Source organism: Oncorhynchus keta, chromosome 29 (assembly GCF_023373465.1).
Source record: "Oncorhynchus keta strain PuntledgeMale-10-30-2019 chromosome 29, Oket_V2, whole genome shotgun sequence".
NCBI lineage: Eukaryota > Metazoa > Chordata > Actinopteri > Salmoniformes > Salmonidae > Oncorhynchus > Oncorhynchus keta.
This window is the reverse complement of record NC_068449.1, coordinates 53,637,930-53,654,542: the sequence shown is the minus strand read 5'-3', so window position 1 is coordinate 53,654,542 and position 16,613 is coordinate 53,637,930. Positions and strand designations below refer to the sequence as shown.

The 16,613-nt window shown below is 41.1% G+C and overlaps 1 pseudogene; it reads left to right on the top strand.

The window, feature by feature from the left end:
• Positions 1-1,119: 1,119 nt before the first annotated feature.
• Positions 1,120-16,535, top strand: LOC127913380 (probable E3 ubiquitin-protein ligase HERC4; annotated as a pseudogene).
• The last annotated feature ends 78 nt before the right edge of the window (positions 16,536-16,613 follow it).

The window sequence follows — 16,613 nt, the reverse complement described above, 5'->3', positions numbered from 1 at the left end:
CCTACAGGTTTCCCCAGGGTTCTATTTAAATTAATGTTCTCAAATTGTTCAGAGAATGTTAAGAAACAACGTTCTTCAATGGGAATTTCAGGACTTCAGCATAACGTTTCTTACATTTTTTATCATGGTTTTATTTAAAGTCATGTTCTCAGAACATTCAGAGAATGTTAAAAAAAAGTTCTGTGGGAATTTCAGTACTTCAGCATAACGTTTTCTACAGTTTTCCTCGTGTTCTATTCAGTCATGTTCTCAGAGGTTTAGAGAACATTAAGAAACAATGTTTTTCTGTGGGAATTCCAGGACTTCACATAATGTTTTATGCAGGTTTCTTCATGGTTCTATTTAAAGTAATGTTCTCAGAACATTAAGAAAACTTTCCATAAAAACAAGAACACATAGTAACATTCAAAGAACGTTGGAAGAATGTTATTTGAAAACATATACATTCCATTCCCAGCATCAACAAAATTCTCTATCCTCTATCTTGTTATGTGTTAGGTGTGTTTGCTACACCCAGTAATTGGCCACACCTGATCTTAATTAGTGCTTGTTTCCTTTGAAATGGGGTCTGTTTGAATAGACTAAAATGAACAGCTTTCTATGAGTTAAAAAACATGGCATGGTTGCTACATCCTAGTGGTGCAGTGGACTAATTCCATGGCTAGAGAACAGAGAGATGATGGGTTTGAATCTCACTGACGCCATGCAACATAAAAAAAGAAATGGGTTTGCATGATTAATGCCGAAGCAAATTAATTGTGCTTGGAGTTCAAAACAGTTAACCTAAACTAGCAGTGTCATAAACAGTCTCAGGACATTATTTTATTACCCTATAATTTCTGTTCTCAGAATGGTATTAAAACACCCCAGGAAATTTTTCAGGGAACCATAGAAAACCTCCCTGCAACCTAAAAATGTAAGTTCCCGGAACAGGCAACATTTTCACTTCCATTCTCAGAATGTTTAAAAAACATTCTGTTTTCACTGTCAGGAAACGTATGGCTTTGTCCCCAGAACCAATGGGAAACCAAAAGTACTTTCGAACAACTTCCAAGGAACCAAATGTGCTAGCTGGGTTGTTTGTTTGTTTAAAATACTTTACCTCTACCCTGTCCCACTGCATATGAGCCAACCTGATATTTTCGTTTACTCATGCCATGCCCATTGTGGCATACGTTTCTGTTTGGAGGAAAATGCCAATTTAGGTTTCGTTTTCGTTTCTTGCTGTGTTTCTTTTACAGATATGTCATATGGTCTTGTTCATCGCTTTCAGAACGCACTGACTCCTAGGGCGCAGACTGACCGTCCCGTGTTCCATCAAGATGAGCTGATTATGGATACGTTTAGACGGTGATAATAACACATTTACAATGTTTTCGTGGGGAGAGAACACCCGTGATGGCTTCGGTTTAGTGAAATCGAAGGATTTGGTAAAGGCGAACACGGACGGTTGCGTAAATTTCATACACCTGAAATCTCCAGTTACGCGTCTTTCTGCAGGTAATAAAGTGGTCGCGTTCATCAGAAATAATGGGAAACAAGTGTCCCTCGCTCGGATGCAAGATGACAAAGATGGGAGAAGGATCACAGGAAAACTGAGTAAGCACCTTTTATGTGTTTTTCCCCACCACAAGAGCCCACTTCTTTACTGAACTGCTTAAACAAAATGTTTAAATCGTTAATCAGCAGGTGAAACAATAACAAAGTGCCCCCACCCGTTTCTGTATAAAGCTGAGGCATGGGGCTTGAGAAATGTAACCACTCTCAAATTCATAGATAGTACTATTGATGCAAGGACGAACCATCCATGATATCAACATTATAGTTTTAACAATGTTTTGAGACTATACCGTGTTTGTTTACATGTACATTGTTTACGGACATTGGAGTAAAACAAGCTTATATTTTGAGTTCTGATGAGGTATGACAGTTGAACTAAGCTCGAAGTTATATTCTTCAAGAATCAATGGGTACATATTATAAAAATTGGATGAAGTAACTGCTAATTGCCCCTTTAAGCTATTTAATACGTTTAATTTATATTTCATGTGTGTAGAGGGTGTGGAGTGCAGGGAGAAGATTCTGGCTCTGAGTTGCTGTGATGCACATATTATTTTACTGTCTGAAGAGGGCAGAGTTTTCTGCCTCACCCAATCATCCAATGTTCCCAGGTGGGTACTTGACAGAAATGACACATCTCTCGGCTTAGGCCGACTCACATTTTAGTGGCTTCTGTCAATTGTAGTAATTGACCATATTGTAATGATTACTTTTGGTTGTCTGTGTTTTCAGCCCAGTGGGTAACTTGAATCACGTAATTCAAGTTGCATGTGGAGACCAGCATTCCATTGCGCTAACCCAAGGTAAACAATCACATTCTAAATCACTCAGTTTGAGACGGGATATGATAGGAGGCTCTCTGTGCTCTTTGAATGTCCTTTATACCAAATAGTCTCTGTTCCAGGTACATAGATATCAACATGAGAATACTGGAAGAGATGGAGACCCGCACACTGTCCATTTTTTAAATGTAAAATAAACAGAGGCTTTAATGCTAAAATAGAGATGTTTTAGGTTAGCTAGCCAGCTATTGTCGTTTTTTTTAACTCAACGTAACGTAAACAACACTGCTAGCTAGCCAGCTAGCCCCCGAATAGCAGCACTGTAGAAATTATTACACTCAACGGAACGACTTGATTAGTGTAGTGTCAACAACGCAGCTACTGCCAGCTAGCCTACTTTAGCAGTACTGTATCATTTTAATCATTTTAGTCAATAAGATTCTTGCTACGTAAGCTTAACTTTCTGAACATTCGAGACGTGTAGTCCGCTTGTCATTCCAATTTCCTTGCATTAGCGTAGCCTTTTCTGTAGCCTGTCAACTATGTGTCTGTCTATCCCTGTTCTCTCCTCTCTGCACAGACCATACAAACGCTCCACACCGACCACCCTAACCTGGTGGTCCCAGCGCGTACGACCCACGTGGAGTTCCAGGTCTCTGGTAGCCTCTGGAACTGCCAATCTGCGGCCAACAAGGCAGAGTTCATCTCAGCCTATGCCTCCCTCCAGTCCCTTGACTTCTTGGCACTGACGGAAACATGGATCACCACAGATAACACTGCTACTCCTACTGCTCTCTCCTCGTCCGCCCACCACGTGTTCTCGCACACCCCGAGAGCTGCTGTCACAGTTACCAGCCCTTTCAAGCTTAACATCCTTATCATTTATCGCCCTCCAGGTTCCTCGAGAGTTCATCAATGAGCTTGATGCCTTGATAAGCTCCTTTCCTGAGGACGGCTCACCTCTCACAGTTCTGGGCGACTTTAACCTCCCCACGTCTACCTTTGACTCATTCCTCTCTGCCTCCTTCTTTCCACTCCTCTCCTCTTTGACCTCACCCTCTCACCTTCCCCCTACTCACAAGGCAGGCAATACGCTTGACCTCATCTTTACTAGATGCTGTTCTTCCACTAACCTCATTGCAACTCCTCCAAGTCTCCGACCACTACCTTGTATCCTTTTCCCCTCTCGCTCTCATCCAACACTTCCCACACTGCCCCTACTCGGATGGTATCGCGCCGTCCCAACCTTCGCTCTCTCCCCCCGCTACTCTCTCCTCTTCCATCCTATCTTCTCTTCCCTCTGCTCAAACTTTCTCCAACCTATCTCCTGATTCTGCCTCCTCAACCCCCTCTCCTCCCTTACTGCATCCTTTGACTCCCTATGTCCCCTATCCTCCAGGCCGGCTCGGTCCTCCCCTCCCCGCCTCCGTGGCTCGACGACTCATTGCGAGCTCACAGAACAGGGCTCCGGGCAGCCGAGCGGAAATGGAGGAAAATCGCCTCCCTGCGGACCTGGCATCCTTTCACTCCCTCCTCTCTACATTTTCCTCCTCTGTCTCTGCTGCTAAAGCCACTTTCTACCATTCTAAATTCCAAGCATCTGCCTCTAACCCTAGGAAGCTCTTTGCCACCTTCTCCTCCCTCCTGAATCCTCCCCCCTCCTCCTCCTCTCTGCAGATGACTTCGTCAACCATTTTGAAAAGAAGGTCGATGACATCCGATCCTCGCTTGCTAAGTCAAACGACACCGCTGGTTCTGCTCACACTGCCCTACCCTATGCTCTGACCTCTTTCTCCCCTCTCTCTCCAGATGAAATCTCGCGTCTTGTGACGGCCGGCCGCCCAACAACCTGCCCGCTTGACCCTATCCCCCTCCCTCTCTTCTCCAGACCATTTCCGGAGACCTTCTCCCTTACCTCACCTCGCTCATCAACTCATCCCTGACCGCTGGCTACGTCCTCCCGTCTTCAAGAGAGCGAGAGTTGCACCCCTTCTGAAAAAACCTACACTATCCCTCCGATGTCAACAACTACAGACCAGTATCCCTTCTCTTTTTCTCTCCAAAACTCTTGAGCGTGCCGTCCTTGGCCAGCTCTACCGCTATCTCTCTCAGAATGACCTTCTTGATCCAAATCAGTCAGGTTTCAAGACTAGTCATTCAACTGAGACTGCTCTTCTCTGTATCACGGAGGCGCTCCGCACTGCTAAAGCTAACTCTCTCTCCTCTGCTCTCATCCTTCTAGACCTATCGGCTGCCTTCGATACTGTGAACCATCAGATCCTCCCTCTCCACCCTCTCCGAGTTGGGCATCTCCGGCGCGGCCCACGCTTGATTGCGTCCTACCTGACAGGTCGCTCCTACCAGGTGGCGTGGCGAGAATCTGTCTCCTCACCACGCGCTCTCACCACTGGTGTCCCCCAGGGCTCTGTTCTAGGCCCTCTCTTATTCTCGCTATACACCAAGTCACTTGGCTCTGTCATAACCTCACATGGTCTCTCCTATCATTGCTATGCAGACGACACACAATTAATCTTCTCCTTTCCCCCTTCTGATGACCAGGTGGCGAATCGCATCTCTGCATGTCTGGCAGACATATCAGTGTGGATGACGGATCACCACCTCAAGCTGAACCTCAGCAAGACGGAGCTCCTCTTCCTCCCGGGGAAGGACTGCCCGTTCCATGATCTCGCCATCACGGTTGACAACTCCATTGTGTCCTCCTCCCAGAGCGCTAAGAACCTTGGGGTGATCCTGGACAACACCCTGACGTTCTCAACTAACATCAAGGCGGTGTCCCGTTCCTGTAGGTTCATGCTCTACAACATCCGCAGAGTACGACCCTGCCTCACACAGGAAGCGGCGCAGGTCCTAATCCAGGCACTTGTCATCTCCCGTCTTGATTACTGCACTCGCTGTTGGCTGGGCTCCTGCCTGTGCCATTAAACCCCTACAACTCATCCAGAACGCCGCAGCCCGTCTGGTGTTCAACCTTCCCAAGTTCTCTCACGTCACCCCGCTCCTCCGCTCTCTCCACTGGCTTCCAGTTGAAGCTCGCATCCGCTACAAGACCATGGTGCTTGCCTACGGAGCTGTGAGGGGAACGGCACCTCAGTACCTCCAGGCTCTGATCAGGCCCTACACCCAAACAAGGGCACTGCGTTCATCCACCTCTGGCCTGCTCGCCTCCCTACCACTGAGGAAGTACAGTTCCCGCTCAGCCCAGTCAAAACTGTTCGCTGCTCTGGCCCCCAATGGTGGAACAAACTCCTCACGACGCCAAGACAGCGGAGTCAATCACCACCTTCCGGAGACACCTGAAACCCCACCTCTTCAAGGAATACCTAGGATAGGGTAAGTAAGGGTAAGTAATCCTTCTCACCCCCCCCCAACAAGATTTAGATGCAAGTGGCTGTTCCACTGGTTGTCATAAGGTGTATGCACCAATTGTAAGTCGCTCTGGATAAGAGCGTCTGCTAAATGACTTAAATGTTAAATGTTAAATGTTATTGGGACATCATCATGCCCAAAAGTTCATAGTGCAGAAATAAAAGGTGAATGAGTTTGAGAAGGTTCACAATAGACATTAGAAATAAAACTACATTTATCACATACTCTAACAATGCAGCACGTGTCCTGTGTCCTGTGAGATTTCCTATGTACAAATATTATTTGACCTTCCATTAGATGGTAAAGTGTTCACGTGGGGCCAGAACTCCAGTGGACAACTGGGTTTGGGGAGGGAGAGCCCAGCACCTTGTCTCCCCAGCCCCTCAAGTCTCTGTCAGGGATCCCCCTGGCTCAGATCACCGCTGGGGAGACCACAGCTTCGCCCTGTCACTCTCTGGAGCCGTGTTCGGCTGGGGCAAGAACAGCGCCGGGCAGCTGGGACTGGGGGACACAATAGGTACTGTATACACAAATATTATTAAATAATATCTCTTTCATTAATAGTTGGTATGTTTTAAAGAAAAGGAGTATGTCTGATATGTTTGAAGCAGACAGTATGAGTAGATCATTTAATGTCAAATAGTAGACGTAGATTTTTTTTTAATAGCTTTTCTTTTTACAATAGTCAAAACAGAAAAAGACAAGCAAAGAAAAAAAAAATGGGTGAAATCTATTTTCTACAGACAGACCTGCTCCAGCTCCTGTTGATTGCCTGAATCTAAAGAAGACCATTACTGTTTCCTGTGGAGGGGAGCATACTGCTGTTCTGACAAAGGTTCTGATGTTTTTACACAACAATATTTCCAACTGATAGTATGTTTTTCTCCCAGTACCATTAAGATCTAAAGAATGTTTGGACCAATGATGTCTTGCTGGTTAGCATCACATACAGTAGAAACATTCATATCAACAACAGGAGCCGAACACATCCTCATGATAACTGTGTGAATGGCTTTTGTTCTAGGGAGGTTTAGTGTTCACATTTGGCTCGGGCCGATATGGACAGCTTGGACACAACTCTCTCAGAAATGAACTACGACCTCGACTGGTGGCCGAATTCTGGGGGGCAAAGGTGACCCAGATAGCCTGTGGAAGGTATGTAGTTACTAAATTGATATAATTAATGTGAATCTCTGTAAAATCATATATAGTCACACAAAGATCAATGGATGTAGCTTGGAGTGTCACTGGGTATATTCTTGGATATATCCATTCTTAGGGATCACAGTTGATTTGTGATTTTTCCTTTACCTACAATCCTGTTTGTCAAATTAGAAACCACACATTGGCGTTTGTGGGCTCCTTCAAAAATATCTACTCATTTGGGCATGGAGAGCAAGGGCAGCTGGGAAATGGAGTCAAGATGGATCAGTCTGTGCCTCTGCCAGTACACCTACCACAGGGTAGTTAAAACATTCCTTTGCTTTGCATAACGTAACCTAATTAAAATGCAATACAGTACTTAGGCAGAAATGTTGGTCTTTATGAAATTATAAAATAACAGGTTTATAACATCCTAACTGTTTTGGGTAACTTTCAGACCACATTGATGACCAGCAAATTGAACAAACCTTTGCTGGAGGAAACCATTCCTTTGCCTTGTGCAGCACTACTCAAGTAATGTGTTTACAGTTCAAAGGTTACAGTTAGTTTGTTCTGTTTGTCTTTAGTACTTAACATTGTTTTAATACAGTGCATAAAATTGTTATAACAGGTATCAGGAAAAGGGTTGAATGACTCCAATCGCGGAAAAGTGACTCAAACATTAGATGATGACATCATTAACAGATGGATCTCGGACTGTGACTCAAAATCATGGAAGACAATACAGAAGTTAGTATAATACAAATAAACCTGATGCCTAGGCTCAATACAAATACGCAATTCATGATGGTTGATAATTCCACAAGGCAACACAAACATACATGAGTCAGTGACACAAAACAACTACTGAAAAGTTGAAGGTTTCAGGAACTTACATACACGGAACTATAATATTCTTCACTTTTATTTTCAGGGAAATCACAAAAACATTCTCTTCTGCATCAAGTTTAAATGGGAGCTTCTTGGACAAAAGGTAAAAATGAACTGCCTTTCCATGAATGTTTTATCATCACATTATTGAACAGTTTGTTTTATTGTTGCATATTTAATAGTATTTATTGATCTCATCAATCACTAGCCGTGACAAACATTATCAAACCTCACTGAAGCGCTCTGGCCTGGACTTGTCATTCGCCCGACTGGCTTTTCAAAAGCTGGCTACAAAGAATAAAGTTCTGGCTGAGGTATCATTTCATATATTATCTTTATGATCAGATACTTATTTTCAATAGTTCTGTTTGTTGTCCTTGATATTCAATTTGACCAGTCATTGATACTGTAAGCCACGATAAGTCATTTAGTTGTGACCCACACAAGCACTCCTGTCATGGTTCTAGGTTGACGATGTTGTCCAGCGCATACTCCTTCCCTCCCTGAGTAAGGATCCAATTGGTGTGGAGTGTCTGAGGGTGTACCTCATCATCCCTGAGCTCCTGAGGGTTCTCCTAAAACAACAACGTGGCATAGACATTACTGAGGCCTTCGCTGCTGCCGTCCTCAGACTGAACCCAGACAAGCTCCAGGTCCTTGGTAAAGTCACCATCCATCAGTATACCTTTTTTTCCATTCTCTTCTCTTGACTTCTCTCCTCCCCTCTTCTTCTCTCTTTTAAGATATAGCAGGTTTTGTGTGCTGTGGTATTAACTAAACTTTTGTCTAATTCAAATAGAGGGCCTATGGTCGACACTTCCCGACACCCCTTCAGAACTCTGGTGAAAACATTCCACTATGTGTCAGCAGAGTATCTCCGTATGGTGGCAGAGGAGGATTATGCTGCTAAAAACATTTTGAAGGGACTGTAAAGGTTATGGAGAGGCTGTATGAGGTAAATAAATATCCATTTCCATAATTGTGTGCCTTCAAAAAGTATTCATACCTCTTGACTTATTCCACATTTTGTTGTGTTGTATTCAAAATGTATTTAAAAAAAAAAAAAAAGTCCCCTCAACCATCTACACACAATACCCCATAATGATAAAGTGAAAACATGTTTGCAAATGTATTGAAAATGAAATACAGAAATATTTCATTTCCATAGGTATTCACACCTTGAGTCAATAGTTTGTAGAAGCACCTTTGACAGTGATTACAGCTGTGAGTCTTTCTGGTTAAGTCTTTAAGAGCTTTCCACACCTGAATTGTGCAACCTTTTTCCATTATTCTTTTCAAAATTCTTCAAGCTATGTCAAATTTGTTGTTCATTTGCTAGACAACCATTTTTAGGTCTTTCCATAGATTTTCAAGTAGATTTAAGTCAAAACTGTAACTGGCTACTCAACGGAAATTCACTGTCTTCTTGGTAAGAAATTCCAGTGTAGATTTGGCCTTGTGTTTTAGGTTGTTGCCCTGATGAAAGGTGAATTCATCTCCCAGTGTCTGGTGAAAAGCAGACTGAACCAGATTTTCTTCTAGGATTTTGCCTGTGCTTAGCTCCATTCCGTTTCTTTTTATCCTGAAACTCCTCAGTCCTCAACGATTACAAGCATACCCATAACATAATGCAGCCACCACTATGCTTGAAAATATGGAGTGGTACGCAGTAATGTGTTGATTTGGATTTGCCCCAAAAGTTTGTATTCAGGACAAAAAGTGAATTGCTTTGCCACATTTTTTAGCAATATTACTTTAGTGCCTTGTTGCAAACAGGATGCATGTTTTGGAATATTCATATTCTGTACATGCTTCCTTCTTTCACTCAGGTTAGTATTGTGGAGTAACTACAATGTTGTTGACCCATCCTCAGTTTTCTTCTATCACAGCCATTAATTAAACTGTAGCTGTTTTAAAATCACCATTTGCCTCATGATGAATTCTCTGAGCGGTTTCCTTCCTCTCCGGCAACTGAGTTAGGAAGGACGCCTGTATCTTAATAGTGACTAGGTGCATTGATACACCATCCAAAGTGTAATTAATAACTTCACCATGCTCAAAGAGATATTCATTGTCTGTTATGTTTTTGTTTTTTTACCCTTCTTTGCGAGGAATTGGAAAACCTCCCTGGTCTATGTGCTTGAATCTATGTTTGAAATGTACTGCTCGACTGAGGGACCTTACAGATTGGAACAGAAGCCCTGGCATAAGAAAGAAATGAGTTAATTGACAATGTCAATGAATATGTCAAAGAATCTATACTGAATTGAATTAATTGGTGTTGACTTGTATCTGTGGGGTACAGAGATGAGGTAGTCATTCAAAAATCATTACTACACACAGAGTGAGTCCATGCAACTTATTATTTGACTTGTTCAGCAAATGTTTACTCCTGAACTTATTTAGGCCATAACAAAGGGGTTGAATAGTTATTGACTCAAGACATTTCGGCTTTAAATGTTTCATTAATTTGTAAAAAGTCCCTAAAACACAAGTCTACTTTGACATTGTGGGGTATTGTGTGTTGGCCAGTGACCAAAAAAATCTACATTTGATCAATTTGAAATTCAGGCTGTAACACAACAAAATGTGGAAAAAGTCAAGGGGTGTGAATACTTTCTGAAGGCACTGTATATGTATGGAGAAATGTGCAATGTTATATGCTCCCTTAACCTCTGTTTTGTTCAGGTCAATTGCAACAGACTCATCAAAATTGCGGCAAAGCAATTTCCACATCAACAGAACCAATTATATGCTTCGGAATGTGAGTAGCCTATCTCATAAAATGACTGCAGGTTGGTATCAAAATGGGTAATTATGTTCATGATGTCACTGAAATCTACAAAGAGTGGAAAATGATTTAGTCATTTCTAATCCTCTTTAGATGCTCAACACACTTGTATATTGTGACTACCTAAATCTTCCCGAGGTAAGCCATGAAAGTCAACACCAATCAATTGAATTCAGAATAGATTATTTGAAATATTTATTGACATTGTTGATTAACTAATTTCTTTCTTATGTCAGGGTTTCTTTTATACATTTCAACAACAATCCTGCATCTTTAACACAGAGGCTAAATGTATGGTTTATCAATTGGAACTCAATTACAGTGTAAGTTGTTTCCAAATGTGGTGTTTATTAAAAAAAGGTACCACATTCATTTACTACACTGCTATCAGATTTGAAAAATGAAGGCTAAATGTTGCCATATCTCAAATGTGTTCCTTTTTTAGTTTGTCCTCGGTGGACTGTTAGCCTTTTGGGTCCCTACAATACATGTGAGGAGAGAGAGAGCCCTGGAAGATGCTTTCCAGCACCTTCGACAAAGTGGGCACAACTTCACAATGCCTTTGAAGGTTGTTGTTAACTAGGTTTTATAGTTTTTTTTGTGTAAAATTTTATTTTGACTTTCTAGCTATAAATAAGAACTGAGAAAAGAGTAGTGATTAAACAAGTAATACAAACACCAGGACTTTGTACTTATTTTAACATCTACCTCTGTATTAGGCAAAGTATTTTCATTTCCAAATCCTTATGTAGGAGTAAATAGCGTATTTTTTGTCTCCAGGTGAAGTTTCAAGCAGAGGATGGTGTGGATGAAGGTGGTGTTTCACTGGAATTCTTCAGCCTCCTGGGGAGGGAACTTCTCAAAATGGAACCAAAGACACTGGAGGTTTACGAGGATTCTGGACTTGCGTGGCTCACAACAGATGTATGATCCATATTCAATTACAAATTGTTCCCAGATTTAACTCAATCTTTCCCCCACAATGTTTTTGTGTTATTTACCAACTTAGAAATATCAATTATTAGAAGTGTATATTATCTGTTATACTTATATTACACTGTTAAAGTTCTGATTTAGATTATGGCATTCTGTTTTTTTCAATCCATAGGGCGGCGGTATTACTGATGAATTCTACTTGCTTGGGCTGCTCTGTGGGAAGGCACTGTATAATCAGTGTGTTCTGAACCTCTGCTTTCCTCTGGCTCTCTTCAAGAAGCTTCTGGGTCTGACTACAACATTGGATGACCTTAAAGAGCTGTCTCCAACTGAAGCAAGGTACAATTATTCTGCTGAACAAGCTATACAGGTTACTGCCAAAATAAAGGAAACACCAACATAAAGTGTCTTAAAGTTCCAATGCAAACATTTTTTTAAATCTCACTATCAAGTCATATCTGGGTAACAATTAAGCACCTTACTGTGATTGTATTCAATTAAAATGGTCAAAAAGAGCAAAAAAATTGCTTCTTAGCAGAGGACAATTTCTCAAGCAAGAATTTTGCAAGGACTGTCAGAGTGGTCTGAGTGAAAATGTGCTGTTATTGGCAGAGAGGTTTGGAACGCTCTTTCTTATTGGACTATTAACTTCATAGTGATGTCTGATCATCTGATGGAGATTTGGAAGGCCAAAACTCAGTCTCCACAAAACTTACACTAAACGTGAATTATGATAATGTGGAAATATATAAAACAAAGAAATCATGTTTTTTTACTGCACTGGGCCTTTAATAGGGCTTTGAGCCACCACAAACCACCAAAACAGCTGCAATGCACCGTGGCAAAGATTCTACAAGTGTCTGGAACTCTATTGGAGTGATGCGACACCATTCTTCCACGAGACATTCCATAATTTGGTGTTTTGTTGACGGCGGAGGAAAACGCTGTCTCAGGTGCCGCTCCAGAATCTCCCCCATAAGTCTTCAATTGGGTTGAGATCTGGTTTACTGAGACACACACGCGCACTCACACACACACACACTTTAACTTAAGAAGGATCCGCCCCTTTATTTAAATTGTAGCCTAAAATGACATACCCAAATGTAACTGTCTGTAGCTCAGGACCTGAAGCAAGGATTTGCTTTGAAGTGTGTGGAAATGTGAAATGAATGTTGGATAATATAACACATTAGATCTGGTAAAAGATAATACATGTATTTTTGAAAATATTTTTTTGTACCATCATCTTTGAAACGCAATAGAAAGGCTATATTGTCTTATTCCAGCCCAAGCTCAATTTAGATTTTGGCCACTAGATGGCAGCAGTGTATGGGCAATGTTTTAGACTGATCAAATGAACCATTGCATTTATGTTCAAGATTTTGTATCAAGACTGCCAAATGTGCCTAATTGGTTTATTAATACATTTTCAAGTTCATAACTGTGCACTCTCTTCAAACAATAGCATGGTTTTCTTCACTGTAATAGCTACTGTGAAATGGACAGTGCAGTTAGATTAACAAGAATTTAAAGTTTCTGCCAATATCAGATATGTCTATGTCATGGGAAATGTTCTTGTTAATACTAATCGCATTAGTGTACGTTAGCTCAACCATCCCGAGGTTGTGACACCAATCCTGTAGAGGTTATACTCCTTTGAGACCCCCCTTTCAATGTCACTGAGATCTCTTCTCCTAGCCATGGTAGCCAAAATAATGGGCAACTGGCATTTTATACATGACCCTCAGCATGATGGGATGTTAATTACTTAGTTAACTCAGGAACCACACATGTGAAAGCACCTGCTTTCAATATACTTTGTATCCCTCATTTACTCAAGTGTTTCCATTATTTTGGCAGTTACAGTTGAAGTTAGAAGTTTACACTTAGGTTGGAGTCATTAAAACTTGTTTTTCAACCACTCCACAAATGGTTTGTTAACAAACTATAGTTTTGGCAAGTCGGTTAGGACATCTACTTTGTGCATGACACAAGTCATTTTTCCAACAATTGTTTACCGACAGATTATTTCACTTACACCACTGTATCACAATTCAAGTGGGTCAGAAGTTTACATACACTAAGTTGACTGTGCCTTTAAATAGCTTTGAAAATTCCAGAAAATTATGCCATCTGATAAGCTAATGCACATCATTTGAGTCAATTGGAGGTGTACCTATGGATGTATTTCAAGGCCTACCTTCACCATCATGGAAAAATCAAAAGAAATCAGCCAGGACCTCAGAAAAAAAATTGTAGACATCCACAAGTCTGGTTCATCCTTGGGAGGCCTGAAGGTACCACGTTTATCTGTACAAACAATAGTATGCAAGTATAAAACATGGGACCAATCAGCCGTCATACCGCTCAGGAAGGAGACGCGTTCTGTCTCCTAGAGATGAGCGTACTTTGGTGCAAAAAGTGCAAATCAATCCCAGAACATCAGCAAAAGGACCTTGTGAAGATGCTGGAGGAAACGGGTGAAAAATTATCTATATCCACAGTAAAACGAGTCCTATATGGACATAACCTGAAAGGCCGCTCAGCAAGGAAGAAGCCACTGCTCCAAAACCGCCATAAAGCCAGACTACGGTTTGCAACTGCACATGGTACAAAGATTGTGCGTTTTGGAGAAATGTCCTCTGGTCTGATGAAACATGAATATAACTGTTTGACCATAATTACCATCATTATTTTTGGAGGAAAAGGGGAGGCTTGCAAGGTGCTTTGCTGCAAGAGGGACTGGTGCACTTCACAAAATAGATGGCATCATGAGGCAGGAAAGTATGTGGATATATTGAAGCAACATCTCAAGACATCAGTCTGGAAGTTAAAGCTTGGTCACAAATGGGTCTTCCAAATGGACAATGACTCCAAGAATACTTCCAAAGATGTGGCAAAATGTCTTAAGGACAACAAAGTCAAGGTATTGGAGTGGCAATCACAAAGCCCTGACCTCAATCCTATAGAAAATGTGTGGGCTACAACTGAAAAAAGCTTGTATGCGAGCAAGGAGGCCTACAAACCTGACTCGGTTACACCAGCTCTGTCAGGAGGAATGGGCCAAAATTCAACAAACTTATTGTGGGAAGCTTGTGGAAGGCTACCCGAAACGTTTGACCCAAGTCCAAATAAAATAAAGTGGTGATCCTAGTTGACCTAAGACAGGGAATTTTTACTAGGATTAAATGTTAGGATTTGTCAAAAACTGAGTTTAAATCTACTTGGCTAAGGTGTATGTAAACTTCCGAATTCAACTGTACTTGTATATTTTCATGTCTTCAACTGCTGGCTGTTGATTTAAAGAATCCATACTACTGTATCTAAAAACATTTCAGGATAATGTGTTTCAATACTCCAGCAAAGTTAAGGTTTTGTCTCCTTCAAGTTGGTGGTTCCTCAGTTGCCACTAGTTTGGGTGTTACAAAGCACTTCATTTTAAGTGTAGGTGTTGTTTTAGAGATACTATTATATATCTGCTCAAATCACATTTATCGTTTGTTTGTTTAAAATTAGTGGCTTGCAGAATGTGTTGATGAAGATGATGAGTTAGTTGAAGCAATGGATTTGGTTTCATGGTAAGAGAGAATTGATACCTTTCGCCATTTTTGGTAGCCTACACAGGTAACCCCAGCTGATGCTGTAATAATCTTTGTCTTTCTAAGTACAAAGGGCAAGAACTGATACCAAATGGAGAGGAGCTCCCAGTTACCATGGTCAACAGGTATATTTGATGACAGTAATCTTATCGACATATAAATCTTATGAACTAACAAAAGGATTCCACAGGAAGTGTTCTGAACTCATAAATAAACATTGGTCTGCCATATATCATTCACAGGAAGAAATATGTTGACTTGTACGTTGACATGAAGCTCAACAAGTCAGTGCAGAGCCAGTTTGCAGACTTTGAGAAAGGCTTCCACAAAGGCTTCCCTATACAGGCATGGAGGATGTTTCTACCTGAGGAGCTGATGACACTTCTACAAGGAGATGACAACTACGAGTGGGACAAGTTGAGAGAGGTAAAGTTCAACCTGCTTGGATATGTCATAAAAGTACATAAGCAATATAATATGGAAGTTCATACATGTTTGGTAGCATATATAGCAGCGCTATGCTCCCAGTGGTTAAATCTGGTCCCATCCTGTTTGGGCTATACAGTCTATGGCTATAATACAGTGGTATGGTCTATTGTACATGCAGTTGTTACATTATGTTTTTTCTCTGCACTAACAGAATGCCAAGTATCAAGGATATAGGCCCACAGATGACATCATCCAGAACTTCTGGAGGGTTTTCACAGAGTTCTCAGAGGAGGAAAAGAAGAAGTTCTTAAGTGAGTTAACAGACAGTTAATTAAACTTATATATGTAAATGATTGTATAGCCCCAGAAATGCTTGGTCAGTGGATAATTATTATCCTCTAATTTCTAGCTTTTCTGACTGGAACGGACAGATTGCCCAGAGGACGAAGTCTCTCAAACTGCAGATGCAAATCACGACTTTGGGCAGCACTGACGCTGATGAATATTATCCGAAAGCACAAACCTGCTCTGTGACGTTATGCCTCCCTAACTACAGCAGTATCGACACACTACAGGAGAAGCTTCTCCATGCTATCACCCACTGTGATGTGTTTGGATATTTTTGAAATTGTTAAACTGGGAAGCATGTAGCATTTAATTTAAAAAAAAAATCCTCACCAGTCATTATTATTATTATTATTAATATATTAATGTTTTAAGTCAATGAAACACATTCAGAGCTAACAACTGAACATCTTCAAACATATTAAGTAGTCTTAAATAAAGTTTTTCTATTTAAATTACTTCAGTATTGCACAATGTGGACCAATATAAATATGTATTTCTTGACATGTTCTACTCATGTTTCCTTCATGCACTGGGATAACTGGATACTTGGAGACCTCTGCTGTTTGAATATCTAAACGAAGTGCTGTCTTTGTTAATAAAAATGTTTAACTGCGAATTAGTACCATAGTAAAAAGAGCCACTGTTAATAAAGATTTGTTGTGGAACTTCTAGTGCAATACTGTTTTTTTAGGAAGTTATGCAAGTACATCGCATGATTCGGCTAGATTTTGCTTACCAGTCATACCA